We start from the raw sequence: 13283 nt of genomic DNA on the forward strand, positions 1-13283 counted from the left end.
ACGAAGCCTGTTGGGAAGAAGTACGAGAGGGCATCGCTAAAAGCTCTATCTCTACCCGACTCAAGGAGACATCCTATAAATTGTATTATCGGTGGTATTATACCCCAGACAAACTATCTCGGATGTTCCCTTCTGCCACCCCGGTCTGCTGGCGGGGCTGCGGCCAACGTGGTACTCTCCTCCACATTTGGTGGACCTGCCCACGTATTGTTAACTACTGGAAAAAAGTACTTGACAGACTGAACTCCCTGTCTGGACTTAGGCTCACATTGGACCCGTGGATGTTTCTACTAGCCCGCCCACACCCAGACCTTGATCCCCTAATGAATAAATTATTCTCCCATATATTAGTAGCGGCTAAATCTTTAATAGCTAAGAACTGGAAAAACACTGTCCCTCCCACTATACCAGCTCTGAACAACTATATCTGGTTCGTAGCTAATATGGAAAAGATCACTTATTATCTGCATGACTGTCCCCACAAATTTGAGCTCGTTTGGGGTCCCTGGTTAGTCGCGACGTCTCCCCCATCATGAGGTCCGGTCCATTCTTCTGACCCGCTTGCCAGGACGCTGACCAGGTTATGCCTGGGCCCTCACTCCGGGCGCCGTTTTGCCCTTCCAGGTCTCTATTGGATATGTAATGACACATAACCTGCAGGTATGCCTATACTGTGTTTAGTGTATACACTCTCCATGAATATATCAGATATTTTGCTCCTAATGTGACATGGAACGGTCCTGTTATCCCTCTTCTCTCCCTTTTTTTTTTTTTTTTTTTGTTTCCCCCCCCATACCCCCCTCCCCCTCTTTCATTATTCCCCGATGTTCCTGCTTTTCCATGTATATCCTCCCCGTACCGGGAGAAATTCTTGTTTTCCTGTTTCAATAAGCACAAAACTATTTGAAAAAACCAACACCATGTAGACTGTCATTCATGTTTTATTCTGCATCTGATTCTGTAATATGTATCGTAGATTTTTCAGTCTTTCGTGGTGTTAATAAATAAATTGTTAAAAAAAAAAAAAAACTGAAAATTTTTTACATTTATTTGTTTATTAAGTAAAACAATTGGCTCTGCTACAGTTACCTGCTAGTGGATCCAGCATCATTTGACACTAGTCAAATATATTATTACATCAGGAATGATACCTGAACTAACAGGAACTCACCCATACCGTCACTCTTTCACTCATACTCACCTTTTAATTAGTATTTGCACAGCATAGTTTTTGGATTCATTGCAGGTAATCTCCCAACGTAAAGAGCTGGATCAATGGGGGTCATTCCGAGTTGATCGCACGCTAGCTGTTTTTAGCAGCCGTGCAAACGCATAGTCGCCGCCCACAGGGTAGTGTATTTTCGTTTTGCAAGTGTGCGAACACCTGTGTAGCCGAGCTCTACAAAAACATTTTGTGCAGTTTCAGAGAAGGTCTGAACTTACTCAGCCCTTGCGATCACTTCAGTCTTTTTGGTGCCGGAATTGACGTCACACACCCGCCCTCCAAACGACCGGACACGCCTGCGTTTTCCCTAATACTCCCAGAAAACGGTCAGTTGACACCCATAAGCGCCCTCTTTCTGTCAATCTTCTTGCGATCGGCTGTGCGTATGGATTCTTCGTTAAATCCATAGCTCGGCAACGATCCGCATTGTACCCGTACGACGCGCGTGCGCATTGCGGTGCATACGCATGCGCAGTAGAGACCTGATCGCAGCGCACCGAAAATCGGCAGCATGCGATCAACTCGGAATAACCCCCAATGTTCCTTGCCCTACCATGGTCTAGCCATCAGCAATAAATCAAAGATACATAACTGGCTGTAACCTGAATGAGTGCACATTGGCTTCTATACATGGTTCTGCTTAGTACCCAGGGGCGGAACTCTGGGAGGCAGTGGAGTCGGCTGCCGCCGGGCTCCTGGCCTCAAGGGGGCGCATCTCCTCCACTGTCCCCAGTGCCGCTCACCGCGCTGCTGCTGCTGTCTGTGAGGGGAGGGGATCGCAGCGTGCGCCTCCCCTGCCCCTCACTCTCCGGCGGCGGCGCGCTTCAATTCAGCGCCGGTCCGTGAGCCAATCAGAGCTCGCGGACCGGCAGCTAAGGCTGCCGGTCCACGAGCTTTGATTGGCTCATGGACCGGTGCATAATTGAAGAGGGACACAGCCGCCGGAGAGTGAGGGGCAGGAGAGGCGCACGCTGCACTCTCCTCCCCTCACAGACAGCAGCAGCAGCGCGGTGAGCAGCACAAGGGATGGGGGGGAGGGTCATCTATATGTGGCACTGGGGGCATTGCTGGCACTGTGGGGACCTGTATACCTGGCACTGGGGGTCATATCTGGCACTGTGGGGACACTGGCATTGGGGGCATAGCTGGCACTGTGGGGACCTGTATACCTGGCACTGGGGGTCATATCTGGCACTGTGGGGACACTGGCATTGGGGGCATAGCTGGCACTGTGGGGACCTGTATACCTGGCACTGGGGGTCATATCTGGCACTGTGGGGACACTGGCATTGGGGGCATAGCTGGCACTGTGGGGACCTGTATACCTGGCACTGGGGGTCATATCTGGCACTGTGGGGACACTGGCATTGGGGGCATAGCTGACACTGTGGGGACCTGTATACCTGGCACTGGGGGTCATATCTGGCACTGTGGGGACACTGGCATTGGGGGCATAGCTGGCACTGTGGGGACCTGTATACCTGGCACTGGGGGTCATATCTGGCACTGTGGGGACACTGGCATTGGGGGCATAGCTGGCACTGTGGGGACCTGTATACCTGGCACTGGGGGTCATATCTGGCACTGTGGGGACACTGGCATTGGGGGCATAGCTGACACTGTGGGGACCTGTATACCTGGCACTGGGGGTCATATCTGGCACTGTGGGGACACTGGCATTGGGGGCATAGCTGGCACTGTGGGGACCTGTATACTTGGCACTGGGGATCATATCTGGCACTGTGGGGACACTGGCATTGGGGGCATAGCTGGCACTGTGGGGACATATATATCTGGCACTGGGGTCATATCTGGCACGGTGGGGACACTGGCAATAGGGGCATAGCTTGCACTGTGGGGACATATATATCTGGCACAGGGGGGCATATCTGACACTGGGAACACTGACATTGGGGGCATAGCTGGCACTCTGGGTACATATATATCTGGCACTGGGGGCATATCTGGCACTGGGGGCATGGCTGGCACTTTGGGGACATATATATCTGGCACAGGGGCATAGCTGGCACTGGGGGGACACGTATATCTGGCACTGGGGGCAAAGCTGGCACTGTGTGGGGACATGTATATCTGGCACTGGGGCATATCTGGCACTGTGGGGACACTGGCATTAGGGGCATAGCTTGCACTGTGGGGACATATATATCTGGCACTGGGGCAGAGCTGGCACTGTGTGGGGACATGTATATCTGGCACTGGGGGGCATATATGGCACTGTGGGGACACTGCATTGGGGGCATAGCTGGCACTTTGGGGACATATATATCTGGTACTAGGGGCATAGCTGGCACCGGAGGCATATCTGGCACAGGAGCATAGCTGGCACTGGGGGGACACGTATATCTGACACTGGGTGCAGAGCTGGCACTATGTGGGGACATGTATATCTGGCACTGTGGGGACACTGCATTGGGGGCATAGCTGGCACTTTGGGGACATATATATCTGGCACTAGGGGCATAGCTGGCACTGTGGGGACACTGGCATTGGGGGCATATCTGGCACTGGGGGGACAAGTATATCTGGCACTGGGGGTCATGTGTATCTGGCACTGTGAGGCATATATGTATCTGGCACTGTGGGGACATATGTTTCTGGCAGTGTGGAGGCACCCATTTTTTGACATTTTTATATGTATGTGGCACTGTACAGGGGCATTATAGGTGGTCTTCAGGTTGCCAACTGTCGGGATCCCGGCGCACAGTATACCGTCGCCGGAATCCCGACAGCCGGCATACCGACAGTTTTTCTCCTTCGTGGGGGTCCACGACCCCCCCTGGAGGGAGAATAAATAGCGTGGCGCGCGTAGCGAGCCCGCAAGGGGCTCATTTGCGCTCACCATGCTGTCGTTATGCCGGCGATATGTAGGGGGGGCACCAACATTTATCATGCCTCCGGGCGACTGGGGCGAACTTACGCCACTGTTAGTACCAGAGTGTGTATTGTGAATGGTCTTCCCAATGACACCCCTTGTATGATCATTAGGTTCTGCAAGAACAACAGAGGAGATCCAGAAAAGGGGATCACAGGGAGGAGCAGCACCCTCAGCTTCTGACATGGGAATGGGCACCAGAGTAAACTATTTATCTAGGTTTTGATGCTGGTTTAAAAAGATTTGAAGCCACACATGATGTTGTATTTATTTTAGTGAAAAAAAATAAGAATTTACTCACCGGTAATTCTATTTCTCGTAGTCCGTAGTGGATGCTGGGTACTCCGTAAGGACCATGGGGTATAGATGGGCTCCGCAGGAGACTGGGCACTCTTAAAAGAAAGATTAGGTACTATATCTGGTGTGCACTGGCTCCTCCCTCTATGCCCCTCCTCCAGACCTCAGTTAGGGAAACTGTGCCCGGAAGAGCTGACATTACTAGGAAAGGATTTGGAATCCAGGGTAAGACTCATACCAGCCACACCAATCACACCGTACAACTCGTGATAACTATACCCAGTTAACAGTATGAACAATAACTGAGCCTCTCTCAACAGATGGCTCATACAATAACCCTTTAGTTAAGCAATAACTACATACATGTATTGCAGAGAGTCCGCACTTGGGACGGGCTCCCAGCATCCACTACGGACTACGAGAAATAGAATTACCGGTGAGTAAATTCTTATTTTCTCTGACGTCCTAGTGGATGCTGGGTACTCCGTAAGGACCATGGGGATTATACCAAAGCTCCCAAACGGGCGGGAGAGTGCGGATGACTCTGCAGCACCGAATGAGCAAACTCAAGGTCCTCCTCAGCCAGGGTATCAAACTTGTAGAATTTTGCAAAAGTGTTTGAACCCGACCAAGTAGCAGCTCGGCAAAGTTGTAAAGCCGAGACCCCTCGGGCAGCCGCCCAAGAAGAGCCCACCTTCCTCGTGGAATGGGCTTTTACTGATTTAGGATGCGGCAGTCCAGCCGCAGAATGTGCAAGCTGAATCGTGCTACAGATCCAGCGAGCAATAGTCTGCTTTGAAGCAGGAGCACCCAGCTTGTTGGGTGCATGCAGGATAAATAGCGAGTCAGTTTTTCTGACTCTAGCCGTCCTGGAAACATAAAGTTTCAGGGCCCGGAGTACGTCCAGCAACTTGGAATCCTCCAAGTCCCTAGTAGCCGCAGGCACCACAATAGGTTAGTTCAAATGAAACGATGATACCACCTTAGGGAGAAATTGGGGACGAGTCCTCCATTCTGCCCTTTCCATATGGAAGATCAGATACGGGCTTTTACATGACAAAGCCGCCAATTCTGACACACGCCTAGTCCAAGCTAAGGCCAAAAGCATGACCACTTTCCACGTGAGATATTTTAGCTCCACGGTCTTAAGTGGCTCAAACCAGTGGGATTTTAGGAATCCAACACACGTTAAGATCCCAAGGTGCCACTGGAGGCACAAAAGGGGCTGAATATGTAGCACCCCTGTAACAACGTCCGAACTTCAGGCAATGAAGCCAGTTCTTTTTGAGAGGAAAAGGGATAGGGCCGAAATCTTGGCCTTTATGGATCCTAATTTTAGGCCCATAGTCACTCCTGACTGTAGGAAGTGCAGGAATCGACCCCCCTGGAATTCCTCTGTAGGGCCTTCCCGGTCACACACCAGGCAACCTATTTTCGCCATATACAGTGAAAAAGTCTTGCTGTCACGTCTTTCCTAGCCTTTATCAGCGTAGGAATAACTGCATCCGGAATGCCCTTTTCCGCTAGGATCCGGCGTTCAACCGCCATGCCGTCCAACGCAGCCGCGGTAAGTCTTGGATCAGACAGGGTCCCTGTTGCAACATGTCCTGACTGAGAGGCAGAGGCCATGGGTCCTCTGAGAGCATTTCTTGCAGTTCCGGGTACCGAGTCCTTCTTGGCCAATCCGGAGCAAAGAATATTGTTCACACTCCTCCGTTTATTACAATTCTCAGCCCTTGGGTCTGAGAGGAAGAGGAGGGAATATATAGACCGACTGGAACACCCATGGTGTTACATAGAAACATAGAAACATAGAATTTGTCGGCAGATAAGAACCACTTGGCCCATCTAGTCTGCCCCTTTTTTTTTTTTATATATTATTTTTTTTTTATCACTAACCTTATTTGTTCCTTATTTCTTTGTAAGGATATCCTTATGTCTATCCCATGCATGTTTAAATTGCTCTACTGTCTTAGCCTCTACCACCTCTGATGGGAGGCTATTCCACTTGTCCACTACCCTTTCTGTGAAATAATTTTTCCGCAAATTTCCCCTGAACCTCCCCCCCTCCAGTCTCAGTGCATGTCCTCGTGTCCTATTGCTTCTCTTCATTTGGAGAATGTTTCCCTCCTGGACTTTGTTAAAACCCTTCATATATTTGAAAGTTTCTATCATGTCCCCCCTTTCTCTTCTCTGCTCCAAACTATACATATTGAGATTTCTTAGTCTTTCTGGGTATGTTTTGTGATGTAGGCCATGCACCATTTTAGTTGCCCTCCTTTGTACAGTTTCTAATGTATTAATATCCTTTTGAAGATATGGCCTCCAGAACTGAATACAGTATTCTAGATGAGGCCGTACCAATGACCTATACAGTGGCATTATTACTTCTTTCTTTCTGCTGCTGATTCCTCTCCCAATGCAGCCAAGCATCTGACTAGCCTTCCTCATTGCCTTGTTACATTGCTTACCTGCCTTTAAGTCATCTGAAATAGTGACTCCTAGATCCCTTTCCTCCTCAGTAGTTTCCAGTATAGTGCCATTAATACTGTATTTAGCTTTAGGATTTTTGAGACCCAAGTGCATGATTTTGCATTTTTTGGCATTAAACTGTAATTGCCAGACTCTTGACCATTCCTCTAGTCTACCTAGATCCTCAATCATTTGTTTTACCCCACCTGGTGTGTCTACCCTGTTGCATACCTTTGTGTCATCTGCAAAAAGGCATACTTTCCCTTTAATCCCATTTGCAATGTCACCAATAAAGATATTGAAAAGCACTGGTCCAAGTACAGATCCCTGGGGTACTCCACTGGTAACATTTCCCTCCTGTGAATGCACTCCATTTACCACAACTCTCTGTTTTCTATCCTTCAACCAAGATCTTATCCATTCAATAATCCTAATATCCAATCCCAAACTTTCAAGTTTATTTAGCAGTCTGCGATGTGGAACTGTGTCAAAAGCCTTACTAAAGTCAAGATAAGCTATATCCATGGCTCCACCTTTATCCATCACTTTAGTCACACAATCAAAAAAGTCAATAAGATTTGTTTGACATGATCTTCCCCCAGTGAATCCATGCTGTTTGGGATCCAGTAAATTGCCGGATTTGAGATGATCTACAACTCTTTCTTTTAAGAGTGTTTCCATCAATTTCCCTACTACTGATGTAAGACTCACTGGTCTGTAGTTGTTTGCCTCTTCCTTGCTTCCACTTTTGTGCAGTGGGACTACGTTTGCTCTTTTCCAGTCCCCTGGAATTTCTCCTGTAGCTAATGACTGGTTGAATAATTCTGTCAATGGTGCTACCAGCACCTCTTTAAGTTCTTTTAGTATCCTTGGATGTATCCCATCTGGCCCCATAGATTTGTCCACTTTCAGCAACCACAGCTATCGCCTGAGAGTCCCTTGACCCAGCGTAAAACCTTTTTTATCTTTTTATTGAGGTGGGACGCCATGTAGTCCACCTGAGGCAGTTTCCATCAATTTGCAAAACTGCGTGAAGACTTCCTGATGAAGTCACCACTTTCCCGGGTGGAGGTCGTGTCCACTCCCGGAATGAACACTGCTGACAGTGCGCTTACTTGATTCTCCGCCCAGCGAAGAATTCTGGTGGCTTCTACCCTCGCCACCCTGCTCATTGTGCCGCCCTGGCGGTTTACATGAGCCCCTGCGGTCTGACTGGATCAGAACCGGTTGGTCGCGAAGCAGGAACTCCGCTTGACTTAGGGCGTTGTATATGGCCCTTAGTTCCAGGATATTGATGTGAAGGCAAGTCTGTTGGCTTGACCACAAACCTTGGAATTTTCTTCCCTGTGTAACTGCCCCCCACCCTCGGAGGCTTGCATCCGTGGTCACCAGGACCCAGTCCTGAATGCCGAATCTGCGGCCCTCGAGAAGGTGAGCACTCCGCAGCCACCACAGGAGAGACACCCTGGCCCTGGGGGATAAGGTGATTAACCGATGCATCTGAAGATGTGATCCGGACCACTTGTCCAGTAAGTTCCATTGTCCTTGCATGGAACCAGCCGAAGGGGATGGCCTCGTATGATGCCATCATCCTTCCCAGGACTCGAGTGCAGTGATGCACTGACACCTGTTTTGGTTTTCAATGGATTCCTGACCAGTGTCATGAGCTCCTGAGCTCTCTCTATCGGGAGATAAACCCTCTTCTGGTCTGTGTCTAGGATCATGCCTAGGCGAGGCAGATGAGCTGTAGGAACCAACTGCGACTTTGGAATATATAGAATCCAGTTCGTGTTGCCGTTTCACTTCCAGAGAAGGTGATACGCTGTCCAGCAACTGCTCTCTTGATCTCGCTTTTATGAGGAGATCATCTAAGTATGTGATAATAGTGACACCTTGCTTCCGCAGGAGCACCATCATATCCGCCATTACCTTGGTGAAATTGGTAATGACAATCCCGTACCGCAATTCTGAGGTACGCCTGATGAGGTGGATAAATGGGGACACGAAGGTATGCATCCCTTATGTCCCGATTCATTTCAGGCTTGCAATGACCGCTCTTAGCGATTCCATCTTGAACCTGAACCTTTTCAGGTATATGTTCAGGGATTTTAATTCAATATGGGTCTAACCGAACCGTCTGGTTTCGGGATTATAACATGGTCGAATAATAACACCCTCTTGTTGAAGGAGGGGACCCTTGACCACCACCTGTTGAAGATACAATTTACGAATTGCAGTTAACACTGGCTCCCTCTCTTGGGGGGAAGCCCGCCGGGTCCTCGGTGAGGGGGCATCTTCTCACAGTCCAGCCTGTATCCCTGCGATACAATTTCTATTGCCCAGGGATCTAACAGGGAGTGAACCCACTTGTGGCTGAACTTACGAAGGCGTGTCCACACCGGGCCTAGCTCCGCCTGTGGAGCCCCAGCGACATGCGGTGGATTTTTGTAGAGGCCGGGGAGGACTTCTGTTCCTGGGGACTAGCTGTGTTGTACAGCTTCTTTCCTCTGCCCCCGGCTCTGACAAGAAAGGACGCACCTCAGACTTTCTTGTTTCTTTATTCGAAAAGCTGCATTTAATAATGTCGTGCTTTCCTAGGCTGTGCAGGAATATAAGGCAAAATATCAGAATTACCAGCTATAGCTGTGGAGACCAGGCCCGAGAACCTTTCTCCACACAATCCTCAGCCTTCCATATGCCTCTTAAGTCGGCATCATCTGTCCAATGTATATTCTACAGGACACGTCAAGCAGAAATCGACATAGCTTTTGTCTCTAGGACCCAGTATACTCATGTCCCTTTGGGCATGCTTTATAATTATATATCTATCACTTAAGACAGCATCTTAAAATATTTATATGCATACTAGGGTCTCAATCTCTGCTGATAAGGTACCTGTCCACGCTGCCACAGCGCTATAAACCCATGCCGACACAATCGCCGGTCTGGGTAGTATACTAGAATATGCACACTATCTGCAGGATCCCTGAGAATAGCTAGTGCAAACAGGACACCCAAGGGGAAGATTCTCAACCCATCCTGGCCCTAGTGGGGAAAGGATACAGCCTGAGAATTCTCTTGTGGGAAGCTGCCGTGTCTTGTCTGGAGATTCCCGCTCTTTTTCCTCATGAGAGGAGGGAAATTTACCTCAGCATTCTTCCCCTTAACATGTGTACTCTCGTGTCAGGGACAGATGAGTCATCAGTGATATGCAAATCATCTTTTATTCCAATAATCATATATTGAATATCTTTTAGCCCTCTTGGCTGTAACTTTGCATTATCGTAGTCGACAGTGGAGTTAAACTCCGTGTCGATACTTTGTTATTTTGGATAGTGAACATAGAGAGACTCTGAAGAACTCTGTGACATAGGGACAGGCCAGGGTAGATTTCCTTTCTGTTCCCTAACCTTTTGTGCAATAATTTTACCTCAGCACTTACACATATCCAAACAGGTGTCGGCGTTGTTGACGGAGACACCCTCCCACACACTTATCCGCTCTATCACCTCCTTAGAGGAGCCTTTTACCTCAGACATGTCGACACACGCGTACCGACACACCACACACACAGGGGATGCTCTATTTGAAGACAGTTCCCCCACCAGGCCCTTTGGAGAGACAGAGAGAGAGTATGCCAGCACACACCACAGCGCTATATAATGCAGGGATGTACACTATACTGAGTGATTTTTCCCCTATAGCAGCTTATATACACAGTTTTGCGCCTAAATTTATGTGGCCCCCCCCTCTCTTTTTTACCCTTTGCGTACCAGGATACTGCAGGGGAGAGCCTGGGGAGCTTCCTTCCAGCTGAGCTGTGAAGAGAAAATGGCGCCGGTGTGCTGAGGAAGAAGGCCCGGCCCCCTCAGCGGCGGGCTTCTGTCCTTTTATGTACTGTAATGGCGGGGGTTAATGCACATATACAGTTTATCAGACTGTATTATGTGCTTTTCGCCAAGTAAGGTAATCTAATTGCTGCCCAGGGCGCCCCCCCCCCCAGCGCCCTGCACCCATCAGTGACCGGAGTGTGTGGTGTGCTAAGGGAGCAATGGCGCACAGCTGCAGTGCTGTGCGCTACCTTAATGAAGACCGGAGTCTTCAGCCGCCGATTTTCAACTTCTCTTCGTTCTTCTGGCTCTGCAAGGGGGACGGCGGCGCGGCTCCGGGACCGGACGACCGAGGACTGGGCCTGTGTTCGATCCCTCTGGAGCTAATGGTGTCCAGTAGCCTTAGAAGCCCAAGCTAGCTGCAAGCAGGTAGGTTCGCTTCTCTCCCCTCAGTCCCACGTAGCAGTGAGTCTGTTGCCAGCAGATCTCACTGAAAATAAAAAACCTAACAAATACTTTCTTTTCTAGGAAGCTCAGGAGAGCCCCTAGGGTGCATCCAGCTCTGGCCGGGCACAGATACTAACTGAGGTCTGGAGGAGGGGCATAGAGGGAGGAGCCAGTGCACACCAGATATAGTACCTAATCTTTCTTTTAAGAGTGCCCAGTCTCCTGCGGAGCCCGTCTATACCCCATGGTCCTTACGGAGTACCCAGCATCCACTAGGACGTCAGAGAAATGGTATTTAGTTTTCAGTTAGAAAAAATATCTGTAAGGGTTCGGCATGCGAAACCACCGGTCAGCATACCGACACCGGTATCCCAGCAGCGGAATGTCAGCAGGGGGTGGGGGTTAGCGCAACAAGCCCCTTGCGGCTTGCAGCGGGCTCAGTGGCACGCTGCGCTTGCCACAGGTTCTATTCCCACTCTAGACACCCATGAGTGGGAATAGTCCCTGCTGACTATCGGGATTGGGAGCGAGCGTGATTTAGGGGCCGGTATTGTGACTGGCGGTATTGTGTCTCCTGACCGCCAGTCACATACGTGCAACCCATCTGTAAGCTATTTGAACTAGAACTATTGCAGTATTTGTTTGCGTTTGGAAATATATGTATAATCCATAAACATACCCATGTAATATGTATTATGCAGGCAAACCTTCAACAAATTAATCTCTGAAGAAATCCCCAGCGTGAGAGATGAAACGCTTTAGATAATACTGCATGCCATTATTTGAACATTGTGGATAAGACTATTATATTATCAGTGAATCAGCACCATACTTCCAGCTCTCAGTTCAAAGACTATCAGTCCAGCGTCAGCAGCCGAAGCACTGCAAAATCACCAGAAAAAATGCAATTTTCCCGGGGTTTTGCACATGCACATTAGGGAAAATTACCATGGAAATGCACACAGACCCCCTCCTCTCTTGATATGCCCATGTCTCACAACCTTAGTCTGCCACCTCTGATTCATCATGACAGCTAATGCAGCACACTCTGCAGTCTAGGTGAGATACTGCCTATCATTGGAGCGGGCAAATGCTGAACATTTGATCAAGTCTCCTGCAAATCATCAAAGCCCCCTCAATTTACCTCACATATCTGGTCTCAAGATGATAGCTTATATTTTATTTAATCTTGTATCTTTGCAAACATTATTGACTCGAGGTGCGTACTATACATAGTAAAGCTGTTAATAAACGCTCTGTACCCCAGTATGATTTGTTCTCCATGCTGCCAGTTACAAAATGGATAATTATCGGTTTAGAGAAGAGCAGGAGCAGCAACAAAATACTGTACTTTCACTGCAGCTTATGCAACCAGTTGTGATGATGATTCTAGTCATTCAAAGACATCTAAAGCTCAAGGGCAAAGATTGTTTAAGTCAGGACATCTGAAATAAAAACATGCTGACATAGAAATTGAGGATGCTACCATGGAAGTGCAAGAGGATGAAGGGCATTACTGATGCCGACGCTTATGAGGATGTTGCAGATGAGGATGTTGTTTGTGTAAGTCAGGCACTAGTGGAAGCAGTTCTTGCCCATGATAAGAAGGCAATTGTCATGCCTGGTCATAGGACAAAAAAAATCTGCCTCTTATGTGTGGAATTATTTTTACCCAAATCCTGTCAACAATTGTCAAGCCATCTGTAGCATTTGTAAAACCAAAGTAAGTAGACGTAGGAATGTTAACCATCTAGGAACCTCCTCACTGTTATGTCATTTGCAGCGAGCTCATGAAAAGTTTTTGTTGACATCAGAAGCTTCTGCTAAAAAAATAACAGCAAGCAGTCCAGCAAGCTCCTTTCGCTCAACTAGATCCCAGCACCTGCAATCTCCACTGACAACAACACCTTCATCTTCAATATCCTCAGTAATGATTGGAAGTAGCCCTGCGTCCAATTCCCCTATCCATGATTCCTCTGAAGAATCCTTCAGCGCTAGGCCTGTTGCTGCTAGGGATGGATCTTCATCCCAGAAGAAGACTAAGAAGACTAGTATTTTTAAATAAAACAACAACAATTGACTGGTAATCAATCCTTTGCAAAGGGAAGCAAGTATGTCA

Source organism: Pseudophryne corroboree, chromosome 4 (assembly GCF_028390025.1).
Source record: "Pseudophryne corroboree isolate aPseCor3 chromosome 4, aPseCor3.hap2, whole genome shotgun sequence".
Classification (NCBI taxonomy): domain Eukaryota; kingdom Metazoa; phylum Chordata; class Amphibia; order Anura; family Myobatrachidae; genus Pseudophryne; species Pseudophryne corroboree.